This window comes from Dermacentor variabilis, unplaced genomic scaffold (assembly GCF_050947875.1).
Source record: "Dermacentor variabilis isolate Ectoservices unplaced genomic scaffold, ASM5094787v1 scaffold_12, whole genome shotgun sequence".
Classification (NCBI taxonomy): Eukaryota; Metazoa; Arthropoda; class Arachnida; order Ixodida; family Ixodidae; genus Dermacentor; species Dermacentor variabilis.
The window spans coordinates 49,517,513-49,538,386 of record NW_027460280.1 but is presented as its reverse complement, the minus strand read 5'-3'; the positions used below and the strand labels follow the sequence as shown (position 1 = coordinate 49,538,386).

Sequence of the window (20,874 nt, the reverse complement as noted above, 5' to 3'; positions counted from 1 at the left end):
GCAAGCAACAAATTCACTAGGCAGAAAATAACAAGCACCAAATTTAAGTACTCTTTCTTTAATTGACTTTCTTATAAATCGTTAGTCGGACTGCATCGTCACTGCAGATACGCAATGCCTTTCGTAATCAAAATTAATTTGTAAGTGAGCACATATCTCATGCCCTTCTTGTGCTTGTCAGTTCTCGCTCTCTTATGCGCAGTAGGCACAATATCCGTTATGATGACTTACCTTTACTATTTGACAGTTAGATAACTTGATTAACAGCGCACACCAAATACATTGTACGCCAAAGGTGTTTACAATCGGCAAACGAAATCTTGGCAACATCGATAACAGCTTTATTTTCGTTAGGATGTTCTTAAGCGAGAGCAAAACATTCCTTTGATTGTGTGCCTAACAAGGGAAAAAAATTTAATTATGGGGTTTTACGTGCCAAATCCACTGAGGCACGCCATAGTGGAGGACTACGGAAATTTCGACCACCTGGGGCTCTTTAACGTGCACCTAAATATAAGTACTCGGATGTTTTCGCATTTCGTCCCCATTGTAATGCGGCCGCCGAGGCCGGGATTCGAACCCGCGACCTCGTGCTCAGCAGCCCAACACCATAGCCACTGAGCAACCGCGGCGGGTTAACAATGAACTTAACGCCACGAAATCTGATAAACTGGCGATTTTGTGTCCGCACCTATTGTTGCACTTCTCAAATACCCATTTGCAGTGCGTTCTAGTTGCATCTCTTGCAAAGGATGTCTTCACGCAAACAATAAGAGGCGCAATAACTTTTAAATCCATAATTGCACTCATAAGGTATTAATGATAAGTTTCAAACAGAGCATTCAAATTAAACAAACTTTGTTTCTTGTTTTTTAATAATATCATAATAATAGTATAATAAAATGGAGAGGTTTGCGTCGTTATGTGGCACCCGCTACTCCGCGTCGCATGGCAATGTGTGTGTGTGTGTATATATATATATATATATATATATATATATATATATATATATATATATATATATATATATATATATATATATATATATATATATATATATATATATATATATATATATACTGAATAGCACGGAAGACCGCTAAATACAAGTCGAGAACACAAACACGTACAAAGTTCGGCACACTGGTCCAGGAAGCCACAGGTGTTAGTACAGTGGGTTCGATCCCGGCCGCGGGCGGCCGCACTTCCGATGCGGGGCGAAATAGGAAAACAGCTCTTGTAATTTCATTTACAAGCACTTAAGCAACCCCTTGTAGGTGACCAAAATCATTCCGAAATACCACACTATGACGTGCCTCTTAATCAGGGCCTATATTCGAAAAAACATGCTTACTCCAAAACTGTTCGTAACAGAAAATCTCAGCCAATCCTGATGCCGGACATATAGTTAACGAAGGCAACCCAGCCAATGGCTAAAACCCCTAACGAAAGAAAATCTTTGAGAATTTGACCTCAGATCGTGGTTTTGGAACGTGAAACCCCAGACTTTAATTATTTTTTAGATAGTGCAGGAACACGCGCAAGCATGTACAAACATTTGAGGACACGCGCAGTTTCATTAATTTAAAAACATCGTTTTTCCAGTTCTTCGCCACAGTTGATAGCTTTGGAGACGTGTGTGCCATAATTACACAGCATACCACATAACTATGCATAAAATCATTTAAATAGCTTAAGCTTTCATGACACGTGACACGAAGATTTAGTATAAACCCAACCCACTAAACCCCCGTTTCATTATATTTATTTTATTTGCTTGATAGAACAGAATCAATCAATCAATCAATCAACTTTATGTCCTTTGGATAGGAGGAGTACGGGTGGCTTGAGCAGCTTGACGAGGACCCCGTTACAGTTGGCAAAGCAGCAGGGTGACGGTTAGTCATGCACGAAGACATCAAATAAATCGACGAATATTACATAACATCGAGTAAGACAAAATTTTGTAACAAAGCGCGAACCAATAGAACCCATTTGCATAGGCTTGAAATGGCACGAACATGAAAAGCAGCGATCGACAAGAAGAGGGACAAAAAAAAAAAAAATCGAAAGAATGTACTTTTCCTGAATATAAATGGACTGGGCGAAGCGTCTAATGAGACAATGTTGATCACACGAAGAATGGGGCAGGTTCCGCAGGTTACACTATTTATTTGAAATTTAATGCGACAAGACACCACGAGAGACGTTGTGAAGTCAGAAGCAAGCACCATCTCAAGATTCATTGATATGAGTGTCATAGAATCAAATGGAAGGAAGGGCTACATAATACCGCGGCACTTACCACGCCAAGCAGCACCGCGAAGTACAGCTCGCGCTCCAACGCACCTGTGACGCAGTAGAGCGGTGCAAAATAAAGCTTCGCCGTACCGCGCGACAAAGTGGTCTGTCTCGCCCCTGCTGCTGAACTGACTATGCGTCCGTTCGAGTGCTCGTCGGAATCAGCTGGCGGCAAGAAGGAAGCGCAACGGCACGGTGGGTATAATGTAGCCATTCATTACGCTCGATTCAATATGCCGTCATCCACCGTTTACGACCGGCTGATCCAGTTCATAACGCGGGCATAGCGCCGCACTGGCCACCGACGAAGCGCGAAAATGAATGTCGTTAGAGTAGAATCGTTACGTCAGCACTGGCCAGCTTCGTTTTACGCCACACAGCTACGTTGTAGAGGGTGCTAGACGGAGAGCCGCGCTTCGCGGTTTTCGGTAATAGCTGTAATGGGGGACCGGAAACGCTTCTTTGCAGGTGTGGCGCTCCTAGGTCATATCACGTGGGCAATTCATGTGATAAGCAGATCAGCGGAAGGTCAGCAGGTCAGCAGTAAGTAGTAGGTGATTTTTTTTTTTACTTAAGTGGCAGAAATCGAGGGAAAAATTCCTGCCGACCACATGAACTTTTCGCGCCCTTTCTGCCAGTTCAGTAAAAAAAAAAATCGTCCATGGCTACTACTTACTGCTATTATACACAAGAGAGTAAAAATGCTTTAAAGGAGATGTGCCCTGCTAAGATATTCGCAGAAATAAATTCCCTGTTTTGGTTCAGCAACTCCTTGCATAAACGAAGAAAAGATATATTGACACGCGCACACTGCTTATGTCACGACCCTCATGATGCTTTTTAAGAGCTGGGGAGGGGGATGGCGGCGGGCGAGGGGGGGGGGGGGGAACGCAATGACACACATGCTTTATTATCTGCTTTTTTTTTTTAACAGCGAAGCTGTGAAGGGCTACTTTCCCCACTATCGTGTCCGCGTGTTAAAAAAATCCCGAAGATTGTGCAATTCCGGGCCGACTCGCGGCGGAGGTGAAGCAGGCTTGAAGCACTCCGCCAACTTGCAAAAATAAGTTTGATATCTAGGGTCCAAACACAACCGGTACCAGATATTAAGCCGATAAGAACAGATACTGCACTTTGACCCGCGTCGGTCATGTCTACGTTCGCACCACCATCTCTTTGTCGGCGTCCAAGCGCTTGCGTACCCAGTTTTTCCTTCCATGGTGGCGGTGCCGTCGAGACATCACGCGTGTCTACTTTCCTCCGGCTCCCCGGGGCGGCGCTCCCGTCGTCCACGCGAATGTATATAAAAAACCAGAAAGACAAGTTACCGTTTTCCATTTTGAATTTCACGTCTCTTCCGTGAATACCATTTGAGTGTGCGTGTGTGCGCGCGCGCGTGTGTGTGCGTTCCAATTGTATAATATTTGGGCTCTTACTGGTTTATCTTTCTTGTGTCATCTGTCAATCTCTAGCCGATTAAAGCTGTCAGTGGGGCGTTCCTAAAAGGAAGAACATGCTGTAGGTTGTGTAGGTCAGTGTGTAATGTGTAAACACCGGGATGGGGGTGGGTTCCGAATTCGCAAAGCTTTCCTTTCGTAAGTGCTATTTGCCATTGGTCGTCCACTTTCACTAATGATGTGTCCAGCATCAGGATTGGCTAGAATTTCCTCTCGCGAACTATTCTAACGTGAGAGCTCTGCGTGAATACGGGCCCTCAGCGTTCGTTAACTCAGTACGATATGCAAGAAATCTTACGTCATTCAGCTGGGGAACTGGTAAAGATGGCTGTTCCTGCTAAGCCTTCCACCTGTCGCTGTGGATCAGTGACTATGGTCTTCTGCCGATGACCACGAGATCGCGGGTTCTTTTCCCCCATGTAGATGTAGGCGAAATGCAAAAATGTTGGCGTTCTTGGCTTTAGGTGCACGTTAAAGAACCTCAGGTGGTCAAAATTAATCCGGAGCCCTCAGCTAAGGCGTCCTTCATCACCCTTGGTGCAGCGTCTGGACGTTGCACCCTAGAATTTAATTTGTAAACCTTCTATTATCACTTTCTAATTTCGCAGAGAAGCACTTAATTTCTAATTTCGCAGAGAAGTACAGCCGGTGCGTTTTGTTTGCGTGCTGTACACTTACTTGCCCATTTCGTTCGGCACCGGTATTCATAAAAACGTTCTTACGCTGGAACTATTCGTACGAGTGGATGCCAGCCATTTGATATGTTGTATTATTAGCGAAGCCGGCCACCCTACGGCAAACAGCGCTTGCGAACGAAAACCTTCATGAATTCGGCCCCTGAAGTAGGCGCCGTATGCGGTCGATGCCATAACAAGTTTTCGCAATAAAAGCAGCGGTGGCTCCATCTGTGGCTGAAAGCCTGAAGCCGCTTCGCAGTCTGCCGTCTCAGTGGCGGCAGCTTCGCCCTGTAAGGATAGATGACGCCATATTTTCTCCGATTAGAACACCCTCCCCCCTTTTGTTCTTGTGTCAATTAAATAAGAACGACATTCGGCATTCACTGTGACACTATAAAAGTAATAACACGACAAATTTGTGTTTTTACGATAGTTTACGTGTGACAAAATTGAGTACTGTTTCGGCATGATGCAAATTACCAAGAAGCACACAAAGTAGTAGAAAAACAGACAATACATTTTTCCAAAAGAAGGTTATGTTGCAACATTTCAAACTTGTGGATCACTGCGGAAACAAGATGTGAAATATATGTGCGTGTTGCGTTTGTTTACATGTCCGTAATTACGTTGCAGCGAGGTGGCCTGATATGCATATTCCGGCATGCATGCCTGCATATGCAAACGAGTTAGCTGGAACAACCGTTGTTTTCAGACCACCACTGTGCCTAAGTCGCCGTTGTATTGTTGTTATTGGGCTTTACCATACGATTGTGACTGTTCTAATCATCGCTCCTACTCCGCATTTGAATTAATGTTTTAATTCACCTAGTACAGTATGCGCATGGCAAGCATGATTGGTTGTCCATAACGTTGCTCCTAGAAATCGAAAGCGTGAATGAGCACATGACGTTACATTCGCTGGTAAAGGTGACGTAGCCCCTTCAGTTGTGGCACAGGACCACGAGCGCTATATGGCAGCGGTGTTTAGGAAGCGCTTATGACATTTTCATTGCTGCCGGGGTGTTTGTGTTCCGCTTGCTGCAGGCGTCGCTTCATTCCCCTCCGTGGGCCAGTGCTTCTGCGCCGCAGGTGCTTGGTTGTCGGATCGGCTGTAAGCCAAATCCCCTGATGTAGGTGACCAGGTCCAGTCGAGGGTGTTATCATGAAGATGGGACACCGATTCCGTACTTCGGCTTCGTCAGCCTGATGGCCCACGTCGGCTGCGCGCGCAAGACCTTTTAAGGTGTTTCTTGGCGGCGATATCATGGCCTGCTCGCACTGCGATAAGTGAGAGACTCCAACTTCGTTCGGCTGCTTGACAGGGTGACAGGTGGGCCTATATGCGTGCCAGCCCTGAAATCCACGTGATTGATGTGATGCCTGATAGTGAATAGTGAATGGCCTTATGGTGAGCGCGTCCCTCCTTCAGTCGACTATTTATGCGTCACTGCGCTATCAAAAAAAGAAAAAGCATATGCCCTATAATTCCTGTATCCAATAACCCCATACCACATATGGTAACATATGGGCTTTTATATGGTATCCGATACATTTCATATGGGATTGTTGGATGCGGGAGTTATGAGGCATATGTTTCGTACTTTTTTTTCTTTCTTTTGAAATTGTGGGCATTTGTGCGGAGCAACAATTTTAGCTCACTTCCAAGCCTCTGCTGCGTCGCTAACTTCGAATTCTCGCATGTCTGCAATGTTCCGTTCATGCTGGGAAATTTGCGGTCGGCGATCTTGCCGCCAACCGGAAAATCTACGTCGTGCCATGTCTGGGAGGGGGCGTCGAAGTATAGGTTATCGAAGTATAGGCACCCGGAAAACTAGACGGCGCGCATGACTCGTGTGGTGCCTGAGCGGGTGTCATGCGCTACAATTGGTGGTCGCTCAATACGGTGAGGAATCAACAATAATGAGTAGACATAACGTAGATAACTGTAATATACACAGTGATTACACGAGCACACACACCTGGAGTAGCGTGCCAGGCGATCAGCCAGGTTTACACCTCCGGCTTCTCATGAAGTTAGCATTTCTCATAACATAAAAAATGACCACAGGAAAAGCAACAGAGTAAAGCCCGAACGAGTCACATTTAGAGACAGCAAGAGGCACACCACGCTCCTTTCACATGCATCTCGAGGTCTTCGATGGTTGCAACTGTGGAACATGCACTTCAGAGCTGCGCACTTTTCATCATGCACCAGAGAGCCCCTTCTCAGCATATACCGCGGAATTCTGGCTTAATTGCGCGGCAAATACGGTTCTTCAGATGTGTGCGCGCGTCGTTGCTATTTGTGTTACCATATGCTACCGCTGCATATGATTTGACAAAACTAGTCCTTTTTGTTTACCCGACTTACTCTTGCCTGCCTATGCCTCAGGCATTTCGCTGATTGACCTGAGTACTTCAAATAAGGTACGACTGTACCTAATTTTTTTGCAGTTGTAGCTGTGATACGCATTTATCAAATGCTGCAAATTCATTCTTCAGTTTGGTGGACGGGTTTCCTTTGCTGGTCAAGTTTGTTATAAAGTTGGACCAGTCGTCTATAGTGCAAAGCGTCCACGAAGCTGCTATGTATGCGCCGCTATTGCACCATAATTTAACATTGTAGCTTGATTGTGCCACCTGTAAAGTACTCTTCGGACAACGCCGAACAGTGCTGCCCGCTTCGTGGAAATGAAGCACTATTTCTAATTATTAGCGCACATTTATTACTTTTCTCTGACCCATGTTCGTTGTTTATCCGGGTTTGCGTTTTTAGCAAGAAATCCAAGCAGACCGGCAATGTGAAGCTACCAGTTAGTTTGGTCCTCCTATTACATGTTTCGGCGTCATTTCTTTTCTTTTTCTTTTTCTTTTTTCAAATGATTGCTTTTAGCAATGTCTGCAGCGAAAGACTGAAACACGTTAATTTTTGTTTAGGGGCTTGGGCCCAGAAGTCACGAAATTTTTGCTCTATAGGTTCACATCAGCTTGAGCTCGCGGCGCACGTCGTTGATAGAATCTACTAAAGCCAAGGCATGCTGCACTCACTACGAAGCTGCAACCTGACCGGACCTCCCTCGTTTGAATCGAGCATAGCCTTCAACCTTGGCTCCTGGAACAGGTCCATTGTGAGCACGATCACGTATGGGGTGTCCCTGCTTCGTCTTTCAGCGCCGTGCTCGACGGAAACAGGTCTGCCGTGACTAATACGGGATTCCAACAGAGTATCCGGAAACTTGGAGCGCCTGAGAACCAACGTTCTACTAATTGCGTCGGAGCACGTCTAGTGACTTCAACATGGCAGTCACCGAATTACTATTCCTGCCGCAGAACGTTGCTAGTTAGTCCATCAAAAACCACCCATCAGCTACAACTGAAGCAGAGCATGAATGAGGGCACTCGTCTCTACCACGTGCCGCGGCTCCAGATTTACTCGTGTCTCAGACTGGGAATCGCCAAACATCATATCAGTGTGCTAAGAAGTCGCTCTAGGGGAGGCCACCCGATAATTTCGCGATCGCTTTTGTGTCGCTTCGGGCGTCGTTCTTCTGGCACCAACTTCGTGGAACGAGAGAATATTATAGCGGCCCATCTGGTACTGGGGTCACGTGACGTTTTGCACGAACGTTGAAGCCGTGCTACGTTTGACACAGGAAGAAATGCAGCTATGCATAAAGGTTTGTTTAGGCGTGTGTCAAGATCGGTATGAGGTACGCATTGGTCACTCTCGCGGGTAAACGAAAAACGAACCCATGTTTTGGCCAGGCTTGTGCGACTAGGGTTTGTTGCACACTCTCGCATAAAGAGAGAGAGGACATGAGTCTTGATGGCATTTTCACGTGCACTAAGCTAGGTGTAGCATGTCTTCTCTCTCTTTCTTTCGCTCCCCAACCCCCTCCCCACGCGTAGGGTAGCAAACTATACTAAGTTTGGTTAACCTCCCTGCTTTTCCTCTCTCTCTCTCTCTCTCTCTCTCTCTCTCGCGCGCATAAAGACGGCACTTTGCCTTTTTTTCAATTAACTTCCGGCTTCAAACACCGCGCATGCAGTCGCGTACCCGTTCGCCTTTCCAGTTTTTATTCTTTTCGCTTTATTTTTTTCACTCTAAGAACGAATCCTCGTGTGCTTATAGTAGCGCCACACACAAAACTAGGGTTGTTAGTGGGCAGGAGTGGCTACTTTCGTCGCACGCGGCAGTGCTTGTATCCGTCCTATGCTGGTGACGTGTGGGCTGCCGTGAATCATGCGCAGAAGATTGCAGAGAGCCCCATTGTGCGTGGCTGTTGATCCGGGTCGGTCCCGGTTGATTAGTTGCTCACTGTAGCCACCAATCTAGTAGGCTGGGTGCTTTGAAAATGAGGCAAGCGTGCTTTGATGTAGATCGCTTTGAACACCTCGATCATTTGATGACCACGGGCACTGAACAAAGCAGTGTCCTGTCGGCTGTTTTGCGCTGGATCCACCAGCACTCATTGGCTCCGCCACCGCCATATACAAGGCGTGTTTCGCCAACGATTCTCTGCGACAATTAAAAACAGGCGATCCGAGACAACATGATAATTTTTGCTGAGCGAATTTCATAGCAGTGCAGGCCCCGCATTCATAAACAGCTCTTACATTATAATTGATGCTGGACATCTTGTAAACGAAGACGACCTGCCAATGGCAAAGAGCACTTACGAACGAAAAGCTTCGTGACTGACCACCTTCGCTAAGGTTATGCCCTACACCATGATTGGGTGTGATGTGCTCTTACGAAGAGTTCTATATCGTAATAATTTCTTTGCCAATATCGGCCCATATAATTTGTGCAGTAATCGCCGATCCGGTCATAATTTACTATTTAACAGCGGAGCTGTTAGTCTCTGGTTAATCGAGATTTTTCGTCGGCTCGGACTCATCCAAAAACAATACCGCTACCTAGCGGCAGCCGCCATTAGACAGACGTCAAACGGCAGCTTGAAAGGGACTTTGTCTTTGAGTTTCCGCGTAAAAGAATTATGTTTCCTCATATATTCTAATCACAAACCCAAGCTATCATGTCTGCAGCGTGTGTTTCCGTAAGTCGTACTTTACAATTATTCTGACGCAATTTACTTTGAAATATTCAGTTAGTTCAATAAGGCACTTGCGCTTGCGGAGGGCCTAGAAGAATGAGGATCTATGCTTCACTTCCGCACACGTGCGTGCGCGCGTGACGTACGTGTGCACACAGTGTATCTGCCCTTGATGCGTGGGCGGTCTGCCCGTTCCATCTGTCGCATAGCATGTGCTACGATCGTAATCGACATTACGGCAAACACTGGATGGATGGATGGATGGATGGATGGATGGATGGATGGATGGATGGATGGATGGATGGATGGATGGATGGATGGATGGATGGATGGATGGATGGATGGATGGATGGATGGATGGATGGATGGATGGATGGATGGATGGATGGATGGATGGATGGATGGATGGATGGATGGATGGATGGATGGATGGATGGATGGATGGATGGATGGATGGATGGATGGATGGATGGATGGATGGATGGATGGATGGATGGATGGATGGATGGATGGATGGATGGATGGATGGATGGATGGATGGATGGATGGATGGATGGATGGATGGATGGATGGATGGATGGATGGATGGATGGATGGATGGATGGATGGATGGATGGATGGATGGATGGATGGATGGATGGATGGATGGATGGATGGATGGATGGATGGATGGATGGATGGATGGATGGATGGATGGATGGATGGATGGATGGATGGATGGATGGATGGATGGATGGATGGATGGATGGATGGATGGATGGATGGATGGATGGATGGATGGATGGATGGATGGATGGATGGATGGATGGATGGATGGATGGATGGATGGATGGATGGATGGATGGATGGATGGATGGATGGATGGATGGATGGATGGATGGATGGATGGATGGATGGATGGATGGATGGATGGATGGATGGATGGATGGATGGATGGATGGATGGATGGATGGATGGATGGATGGATGGATGGATGGATGGATGGATGGATGGATGGATGGATGGATGGATGGATGGATGGATGGATGGATGGATGGATGGATGGATGGATGGATGGATGGATGGATGGATGGATGGATGGATGGATGGATGGATGGATGGATGGATGGATGGATGGATGGATGGATGGATGGATGGATGGATGGATGGATGGATGGATGGATGGATGGATGGATGGATGGATGGATGGATGGATGGATGGATGGATGGATGGATGGATGGATGGATGGATGGATGGATGGATGGATGGATGGATGGATGGATGGATGGATGGATGGATGGATGGATGGATGGATGGATGGATGGATGGATGGATGGATGGATGGATGGATGGATGGATGGATGGATGGATGGATGGATGGATGGATGGATGGATGGATGGATGGATGGATGGATGGATGGATGGATGGATGGATGGATGGATGGATGGATGGATGGATGGATGGATGGATGGATGGATGGATGGATGGATGGATGGATGGATGGATGGATGGATGGATGGATGGATGGATGGATGGATGGATGGATGGATGGATGGATGGATGGATGGATGGATGGATGGATGGATGGATGGATGGATGGATGGATGGATGGATGGATGGATGGATGGATGGATGGATGGATGGATGGATGGATGGATGGATGGATGGATGGATGGATGGATGGATGGATGGATGGATGGATGGATGGATGGATGGATGGATGGATGGATGGATGGATGGATGGATGGATGGATGGATGGATGGATGGATGGATGGATGGATGGATGGATGGATGGATGGATGGATGGATGGATGGATGGATGGATGGATGGATGGATGGATGGATGGATGGATGGATGGATGGATGGATGGATGGATGGATGGATGGATGGATGGATGGATGGATGGATGGATGGATGGATGGATGGATGGATGGATGGATGGATGGATGGATGGATGGATGGATGGATGGATGGATGGATGGATGGATGGATGGATGGATGGATGGATGGATGGATGGATGGATGGATGGATGGATGGATGGATGGATGGATGGATGGATGGATGGATGGATGGATGGATGGATGGATGGATGGATGGATGGATGGATGGATGGATGGATGGATGGATGGATGGATGGATGGATGGATGGATGGATGGATGGATGGATGGATGGATGGATGGATGGATGGATGGATGGATGGATGGATGGATGGATGGATGGATGGATGGATGGATGGATGGATGGATGGATGGATGGATGGATGGATGGATGGATGGATGGATGGATGGATGGATGGATGGATGGATGGATGGATGGATGGATGGATGGATGGATGGATGGATGGATGGATGGATGGATGGATGGATGGATGGATGGATGGATGGATGGATGGATGGATGGATGGATGGATGGATGGATGGATGGATGGATGGATGGATGGATGGATGGATGGATGGATGGATGGATGGATGGATGGATGGATGGATGGATGGATGGATGGATGGATGGATGGATGGATGGATGGATGGATGGATGGATGGATGGATGGATGGATGGATGGATGGATGGATGGATGGATGGATGGATGGATGGATCCGCCACCAAGCTCTTGTTATTATATTGCTTAATGTCCTACCTATGTTAAAAAACAAAATAAAGTAAAGGAAAAAAAACCACGAATAATTCCTATGACCAAACTTTCAGGACCCCTATTGGGAACTTTGTTTTTGCACGCCTCCGTTGTTTGTCGCTTCCCTACTTTTCTTCCACCAATCTTCCAATTGCATCTTACATGCTTCTTCTTCCTTGTTGTATCTCGCTTTATAAGTGGGTGTTCTAAGGCATCATCATCTCGCTTCGAAAAGTAATGAGCTTCCCTGTGAGTTATCATAAATTGTTTCTCTTCTAATTTCGTTTTTTCCTCTGAAGTCGTTACTCATAGCAGGTTTCTTTCCCATTTCCGCCACCCATGAGAATATCTCAGCCTTTCTGACTTCCCGCATGACGTTCTCTGTCGCCATATTGCTCACCATACCGGTCGCATACTTGCTGATAAGCTTCCTAGTCCTCTTCCTCCGCTGTGAATCAAGGTTTTTCCGGTACAAGTAACTGAACACCCTCCTAGCCCATTTACTTTCTTCCATATTCCTCAGTAGTTCTTCATAATCAATCTTACTGTGAGCTTCCCTCACATCAAAAGTTGTCCAGCCCATATCACCCTGCACAGCTTCATTTGCAGTCTTCCCGTGAGCGCCCAATGCGAGGCGTCCCACTGACCTTTGATTTCCATCGAGTCCTGATTGTACACCTAATTTCAAGCAAACAACCGCATTTCCAAATTTAAGTCCTGGAACCGTTACACATTTCCGCTTACCCCGGAGCACCTCGTACCTATTGTATCCCCATAGCTCTGTATTTTATTAGGGCTGTATTTCTCTTCCCCTTTTGGTGTTATTGTTTTTCCCCGTGTTTCCATATAGCTATTGCCTTCGTTTATCCATATACGAAAGTATTTATATTCTTTTACGCGAGGTACTTCCTGGCCCTGTATTGACATTGTCTGTTCACTGTTTTCAATGATACGATAACACCTGATTTCTTAACGCTAAATTTCAGACCTACATTTTCGCCTTCCTGTCCACAGATATTAGCTAGACGTTGCATATCACTTTGCTTGTTAGCTATAGTCGGATACAACTTAAAGAAAACAGCAGTTGGCAACCAAGGCACACGGACCGCGCCAGGTTGTTACTCCGCCAGCCAGTCACAGAAGCAGACAAAACCGTCGTCATGTGATCATCTAAAAATGGCGTCGTACTTGATACCTCCGGAGCGTCTGCTGTTCTTGAAGAGTATTTTTATCAGCGGAAGCGATGAGGTGCGCAACAGACACGGACGAAGTGTATGGAGTCTGAGCATTTCACTCTTCAAAAGTCCGCGGTAGAGTTCATTTCCCTGCTGACCCCATTTTACTCATGAAACTTCACTGCCAACTGAAGTGAAACTCGACAATAAATAGTTGCAGGGAAGGAAGCATTTTATTTCAGTTCAGTAAATAATTAGGCTTTCACCCTTCCGCTATAGTAGACGGGTGAAAACGTACAAAATTACGCGCTTACAATTTTATTTTTGTGGTTGCCGCCTTAGTTAAGTTGCAGGGAAAGTTTGAAGTACGAACTATTTGCAGCCTCGCAGAGGAACAGTGGCTGGCGGCTCTGAATTCGTGGTCGGCGCTTCACTGCAGACTTGAGTTGTATCCGGCTATAGCAACACACTGCCGCCAGCATAAAACAAACCTGGAAGCTGCTGCTCTACTTCTGTACCCGCCTGTTTGTATGAAAGACTAAACCCGATATTACTTCCCTCCAACGACCTTTCCATCCTCGCCATGTACATCATGAACAGCAGTGGGTTCGATGGGGGCGAAATGCGAAAAACACCCGTGTACTTAGATTTAGGTGCACGTTAAGGAACCCCAGGTGGTCAAAATTTCCGGAGGCGTCCACTACGGCGTGCATCATAATAATATCGTGGTTTTGGCACGAAACCCCCCTTAAATTTTTTAACAGCTGTTGGGATAAACGGCACTCCTGTACCTCAGTCCCTTGTTGATATCAACTTTCTCCGCGCTCCTGATCCTCTTACATTCAACGCAAAGTCTAGGTGGCGGTAAAAAAAATTAAATTATGAGGTTTTACGTGCCAAAACCACTTTCTGATTAGGAGGCACGCCGTAGTGGAGGACTGCGGAAATTTTGAGCGCCTGCGGTTCTTTAACGTGCACCTAAATCTAAGTACATGGGTGTTTTCGCCCTCATAGAGATGCGGCCGCCGTGGCCGGGATTCGATCCCGCGACCTCGTGCTCAGCTGCCCAACACCATAGCCACTGAGCAACCACGGCGGGTTAGGTGGCGGTACTGGATGGAATGATGGATGTTGTGAGCGTCCCCTTTGGAACGAGGCGGTGGGTTGCGCCACCAAGCTCTTGTTATTTTATTGTCTTATGTCCTACTTATGTTAAAAAAGAAAACAAGAAAAGGAAAAAGAAAACCACGATGACTTCCCATAACCAAAGCTTCTGTCCAAAACAGTATCGCTAGGTGGCGGTACTGTCCAAAAACAGTACTAACGGCCGCGGTCGCTCAGACAGATCCCGAACAGCAGCTGGAAAAGGGGGCGTACGGGCCGAGCCCTCTAGACAGAGCGCACCTGCAGTTGGCGGCGTATGGCTTGATGTCAATCGGCGCAACCCAATGGCAGGAGTCTCTTCAACTTCGCTAACGTTGGTTGCGCTTGCATAACGTCGGCAACAGCTTCGCTGTACATTCGCTTTCACAGGGTGGAATAGAGGTGGATTTTTCAACCATTAAACGTAAGCGAAGCTTTCTTTGTGGCGTCTGACGGGCTCAGATGATCTGGTCGGTGGTGGTGATTGCACTCTGAATAGGAGGGTGCGAGCGGTGAGGAGAGGAAGAGGCGCGGCGCCGGTTGGTTGCAATTGCATCATTAGTCCGCGGCGGCAGGACGCTAAAGCTTCGCTTACACCGACTGTCGCAGTGCGTGGTGCCTGCGTGATGCTTTTAATGATGACTTTAAAGGGAAGCTGAAGAAACTGTCGAATTCAAGAAGACGCTGATATACGGATGCGGGAACCTTATAAACCATGCAGGTAAAATTTTGTGGGGGATTTTTCACTTAGGAGCGATGCAATCGTCGGTTAAAATTGCGCTGCAGCTCCGCCCCCCCGTCGAGCGCCACGCGCTGCTGCTGTCGCTGACGATGCGAGCGGAGACCGGAAACCGCGGCGTAGTGACGTCAGCACTGGTGTTCCGTTCCTTCGCAGTCTTCGCGGCCGTGCTTGACCGGGCTTATTTCTGCGCGCGTGCCGTCATAATCTGCTTCGCTCGACCCTACATTCCTTTGCTTGTGTGTATATAGGAGTGGTAGTTGACGTGCGCAGCATCAATTGAACTTGTAGGCCGATCATGCCGGCGTTCTGTGCAGCCTACGCTTGCACGAACACCAGCGGCCGCGACGGTGTTCCGATGTTCCATTAGTTCCTGCAAGACAAGAAGCTTTCAGCTAAGTGGGAGGCTGCATGCTGTGAAGCGAAACAACTACAAGCGCTCAAGAACAACAGTGTTGTGCTCTAACCACTTCCGTGACGATTACTACCGGAGTTTATCAATAATGGGTGCTTTGGGTTCTCCTTCGTGTTAGCACGCTGAACGGAAGGTGCATGTTTGTCTCCTACGCTTGACGCAGTTTTCATCGCCAAGCGCCGCTAATTTTCTATTCGCACGTGTGTTGTGAAACAGCCTGCATGCAGCTACCATAACGAAGTGCAAGCGTAAAGTTTGCATCTGTTGGGAAGCCTGCTCACGCCAGGACGCTGCGCTCCCCCTTCTCTCGCAGACATAGAGAAACCGACCATCTCACGTAGCCGACGGAATTCGCCGGTTGCGAGTAGCGTGCGGATGGCGCGCTGATGAAGGTTCTATACTACACGTGCTACAACAGCCGGTAAACTTTTCCCGTGTTTAAACCGTCTGTGTAGATTGCCGACAGCTTTGGGGCAGCGCACAAATGCCGAAGATCGCATCACCGCTTACGTTCTACGAGGAGGCATGCAGGAACATAGCACTACAGTTGTTTGTCCGGAAACATACTCACTGGAACGCTGAATGCAGCTTAGCACAAAGCATACTCGCCAAAGAACATTTCCAAAACAAGGAGATGCTAATACTTCGCCTTCGTTCACGTGGAAAGCAGTGCTCGCACCAGCATTTTTTGCTTCTTGGAGAGGCCGGCTCTTCGCAATCGGCTCGTACATGTAGGGAGTGAAGTATAAACCCCTACAAGTGATCTTTCACGCGACAGCGACAGCGCGACAAGCGAGGCGATGACTGTCGCATTCACTCGTCGCCTGCAAGCCGAACTCCACGCGAGCGACGGCTTTGAGCGACGACTTCCCGGTATGAGCGCAGCAACAACCGCGCCGAAACTAGCCTGACGCATGCTTTATCAATTTAAGTTGATGTATCTTACTGAAAAAAGAGCATAAAATATTTCTGAAGGTCTTGCACTCAGTTCTTATTCTTGCGCGTGTAAAATTCAATAGTTTGCTCGTTCCGTGCGACAAATAGTAGTATTTGAGTTATGTACATCCAGTTCCGGCTTCGCACTATTGGTTAGTCGCTCGTAGTACTTCCGGGCGACGAGCGACGAGCGACGAGTTCTAGATTTCTAGAAACGAGCGATCGAGCGACAACACCGAGCGATTGCCCGTTTTGCCCGATTCAAGCGACTGCCCGTTTTGTCGCTCGAAGCCGTCGCCCGTCACCGTCGCGCGTAATATCGCTCTCGTGGAATTTGGACTTAACGCCGAACTCCTCAGAGAAACGCAATCTCTAGAAATTTTCCATGACCGTCTCAGCAAAACAGCATTAAACTACCTTGCACCGTGCTTCGTGTGTAGCGGCAGCAGTCGGTCCGGACGAGCACCATTGTTGACGTCACGAGGCGCCCGACCAATCACAGGCGGAAACGAGGCGCGCGAGCTGGGCGTGTCCGCTGCTGCACTTTTCGTCGAAATAAAATATGTTTGCGCTTTCTTTCGCTCAATTTCAATGCGATATTCGAATTCAGAGGGTTGAAAATCATGACGTACTGCTCTTCACTCATTTTTTCTAGAAAAGCTTTCAGCTTCCCTTTAAGGGGCATGTCATAACTGGAAAACTGAAGTAAACCAGCACTCAAAGTAGAATCATTTGGTAGAAACACTGTGGCTTGCTCCAGATTCAAGGGTTATGGACTCAGCAGCAAAATGCATCGCTATCCCCGCTAATTTGAACTTTAACAGCAATGCATCTCACACCGCATTGGCTCGCAGTCGGGCTTCCGTCGCTAGCGATCGGCGTGATAACGAGACGATCGCCGCGACAAAAACCAATCACAGAAGCCACATTTCATTCTCTTTTCGTGCAGGTTGCCACTCAGCAGATTGTTGAAAAAGGTTATAGAATGGAATGCATATAACCAACCTCTTAAATAAAATTTGCCTACAAGGCCTGCTTCGTGCAAACACTGGAGTAGTGACTTATGAAATGCGTTGTCAATTACACATCGTTTCTAGTCGTAAGGTTGGTGAGTTCTGGACAGCCAGTAGCACCTTTCCAAGAGAGAGAGAGTGAGAGAAAAAGGGAAAGGTAGGTAGCTTAGCCGTGGACGTACCCGGTTAGCTACCCTACACTTCGGTAGGAGGAAGGGAGATCAATAGGTAATATGCATATTCACAGAAACGTCTTAAGCTAGAACTGTTCGTCAAAAAATGTCAGCCAATTCTGACACTGGACTTATTTTTAGCGAATGCGGCCGTCCATTGGCAGAGAGCACTTGCGAACGAAAAGCTTTATGAATTTGTCCCCTCTTGCAAACGAGGGTGTAGCCTGGAACATAGGATGTGTCGGGCTCAAGAAGGTATTGGTCTTGGGTTAAGCGCCACATCAGTGCATGGTCACGCAGTGTCCCCTAAGTACGGTTGTCTCAGTTGGTGGAACCGGCTGAAAATTTGAAGGACGCTTAAGCTTCGCCTTTAAGAGTGGAACGCGACAGATTTCAAAGGTCCCTGACTGCTTGTCACGCTTCCCGGCAACCGCAGCTTTCTTGCGGATGCGCTGAGCCGAGCGCGAGGGTGTAGTTGCAAGGAACCGAGCAGGCCGCGCCGCTCGGAAAACGGGTTTGTGTTTGAGTTTCCGCGGAGCAGAATTAGGTTTTCTGGTACATTCACATTAAACTACGACACTATCATGTCTGTAGGTTGTGGTTAGGTCGTACTTTACAATCTTGCTGGCGTATTTTACTTTGAGGAAATAATTTAGTTCAATCACGCATCCGCGCCACGCGGAGGGCCTGCGTGGTTGTGGTTCGGAATGATGTTTCGCCCAAGCTACGTCCGACGCCCACATCGTAATGTTTGCGACACGGGTCCCTTAACGCTCTCCCGTTAACACGTCGGCGAAGCTTGATTGTTAGCAATGATCGTCGTGTAGTATCACTGTCGCATTTCTGGCAGCACCTTTGTACAAATAGAGATGCAGCGTCGCGACATCCGGATTGTAGCGTCTTTTATTAATTAGAGCGAATTTTTCTTTGCCTCGCCCACCACGGTTTCGCGTCGATCGGTCGGTAGGTCAGTATCTCGCCGGATATGTTTGCTGGTATATACATATGTAAAGTTCCGCAGGCGTGCACACGAGGGGGCCGGCCCAGCCCCCCTCCGCCGTGTTGGCTGAGCATGGGAGCAAACTCTGTGAAGGCAGGAAACGTGACACGTGTCTTAAGGGGCACCGAAGAGGTTGCGAAGAGGGCGGCACACGTCATGCGAACAGGGACGAATTAGTAAGCCACTGCTGGCGGACAGGGGACACCTGCGATTTCGCAAACACTGTTTCTAGGTCGTTAACAAAGCTGCGGCTCCCGAAAATTGCCCCAATAGGCAATCTGTTTTGAGTTATCTGCCTGCAACAGAAACCAACCCTCGGCGCTGCGGCCCGGGCATCCTATCGCTGGGCGATCTCCCAGCAAACAGCCGATGGCTACAAGAGAAATATCTGTGATGCCGGTGACGAACTGGACGAACAAACTGGCCACGCTGTTTCGACGTCATTTGGCGAGAATATCCATGTGCCTGGTGATAACCCATCCTTACCATTGGCCACTAACGACCTAGAGAAGCAATTCAGGCAAGCATGTGGTCCATCCAACTGCGCCTAAGCAGCTATCCTCAAACAGAAGGCAATGATCACAAACGCAGTTTCTGTGCACAATGGCTTGCTAAGGTTAGTTGGCTTGAGTACAGCCCAGAAAAAGACGCCGCGCTTTGCTTTTGTTACCGAGCATTCCCGTCGGGAGGTGGTGTTTCGAAGGCGCTTCAGGACTCTCATTTATATCACTTGGACTTTATCTTGAACGAACGTGAGGCAAGTGTTCAACTCGCATGTATAATCTGAGGGCCATGTGAATAGTATCTTGTAGAATAGTTGCAAAACAAATAAGTCAGTAGCGTTTTTTTTTTCTTTTTAGATGAGGGCCTTGCTCGATGAGAGTCCCAAGCAGAGCAAAGACGCCAGCAAAATCTCGATATTCTAAGGCGCATATTGACCTCGTGGTCCAGCTCCCGAAAGGAGGAAGGCCATTTAGAGGGCATGCTGTAAGGGAGGAAGATGTAGAGCAGGGCCGCTTTCAAGAATTATCAATCTGCTGAAAAAGCATGACCCAATTTCGCGCTATCATTTAGAGTCGGGGTCGAAGAACGCTTCGTATACACGAGTTACAGAATGAAAAAAAAAAATCTTACAATCGCTGCACAGTGCACACATTCATGTTTAGTCAATTATCCACCGGATTTAAGTGAAACAAATTTCACATATTTGCGAAGAGCTCAGTGACTGCGTCCATCGTGAGCAGCTGTGTGTTGTTATCAGGTACTTTTGGGTGGTTATAAACAGGCCAATTGAGGCGTTTATGGGTCTTGAAAGGCTCACAAACATGTACAGCGAGTGAGTCTTCGCCAAATTGCAAGCTGTTCTCGCTGGAATCGATGTTATCTGGAGTTCTGTGAGCGCAGTCTGCTTTGACGAGGCTTCTGTACCAACTCTGGTAACGTATATGGAGTCCAAGCGAAGCGCAAAGAACAGAATGGCATGCTTGTATCCGTTCACTGTTATGCCCGCTAGTTATACATTGTACTCATCGATGGATATGTTTGTCGCGAGCAGAGGACAAATTGTGGTTCGATTTTTTTTATCACTGTGCAACTTGCCTACAACTTCTTTGAAAGTATTGTGAACCACACATTTTCTTTAAAGTATTTGATATCCTTTCGTCACAGAGCTTAGAACTCTGAAGTCTTTGTCCACGACTAGGTGGGCATGCCGCGCGAAAGCTGTGAAGGCCGTTCGTTAGAACTACGCAGAGCTGCCGAGTGCGCTGTTAGAGATTGTGAACTCAATGAGGCATCCGGACACGGGGGCAAAACTCAAGGAACTTATTTCGAGTTCATAAGCTTCTGTTCTTTCTTTTCTGCTGTAGGTCGCTCACTTTGTTATGCGGGTTATTCTGAAGGTCATTCGGGAACTTCAGGGGCCCAATACTCAGCACACAACTGCCTTTAATGCAGCAAGACATCTCCAAGACACACTGGAGAAATGAGGCACGACATACAACAGTTTATTAAACCTTGTTTTCAGAAGCTTTCTCTATCTGCGAGACAAATGACATTGAAATTCCTGAAGTTCGAAAAAGAACATTATTGAATAGAAACGACGCAAATTGGGCAAATGAATACTTCTGCGTGACGAAACAGGAGCAGTATCGTGTGGCCGTTTTCTTTCCGAT

The 20,874-nt window shown here is 47.4% G+C and overlaps 1 protein-coding gene and 1 pseudogene across 1 annotated transcript in view; one reads left to right on the top strand and one right to left on the bottom strand.

The window, feature by feature from the left end:
* LOC142566044 (1-phosphatidylinositol 4,5-bisphosphate phosphodiesterase epsilon-1-like) overlaps nt 1-20,874 on the top strand; it is a 305,298-nt gene that overhangs the window by 178,239 nt on the left and 106,185 nt on the right. The window lies entirely within an intron of this gene.
* LOC142566435 (U2 spliceosomal RNA) lies at nt 3,274-3,453 on the bottom strand (annotated as a pseudogene).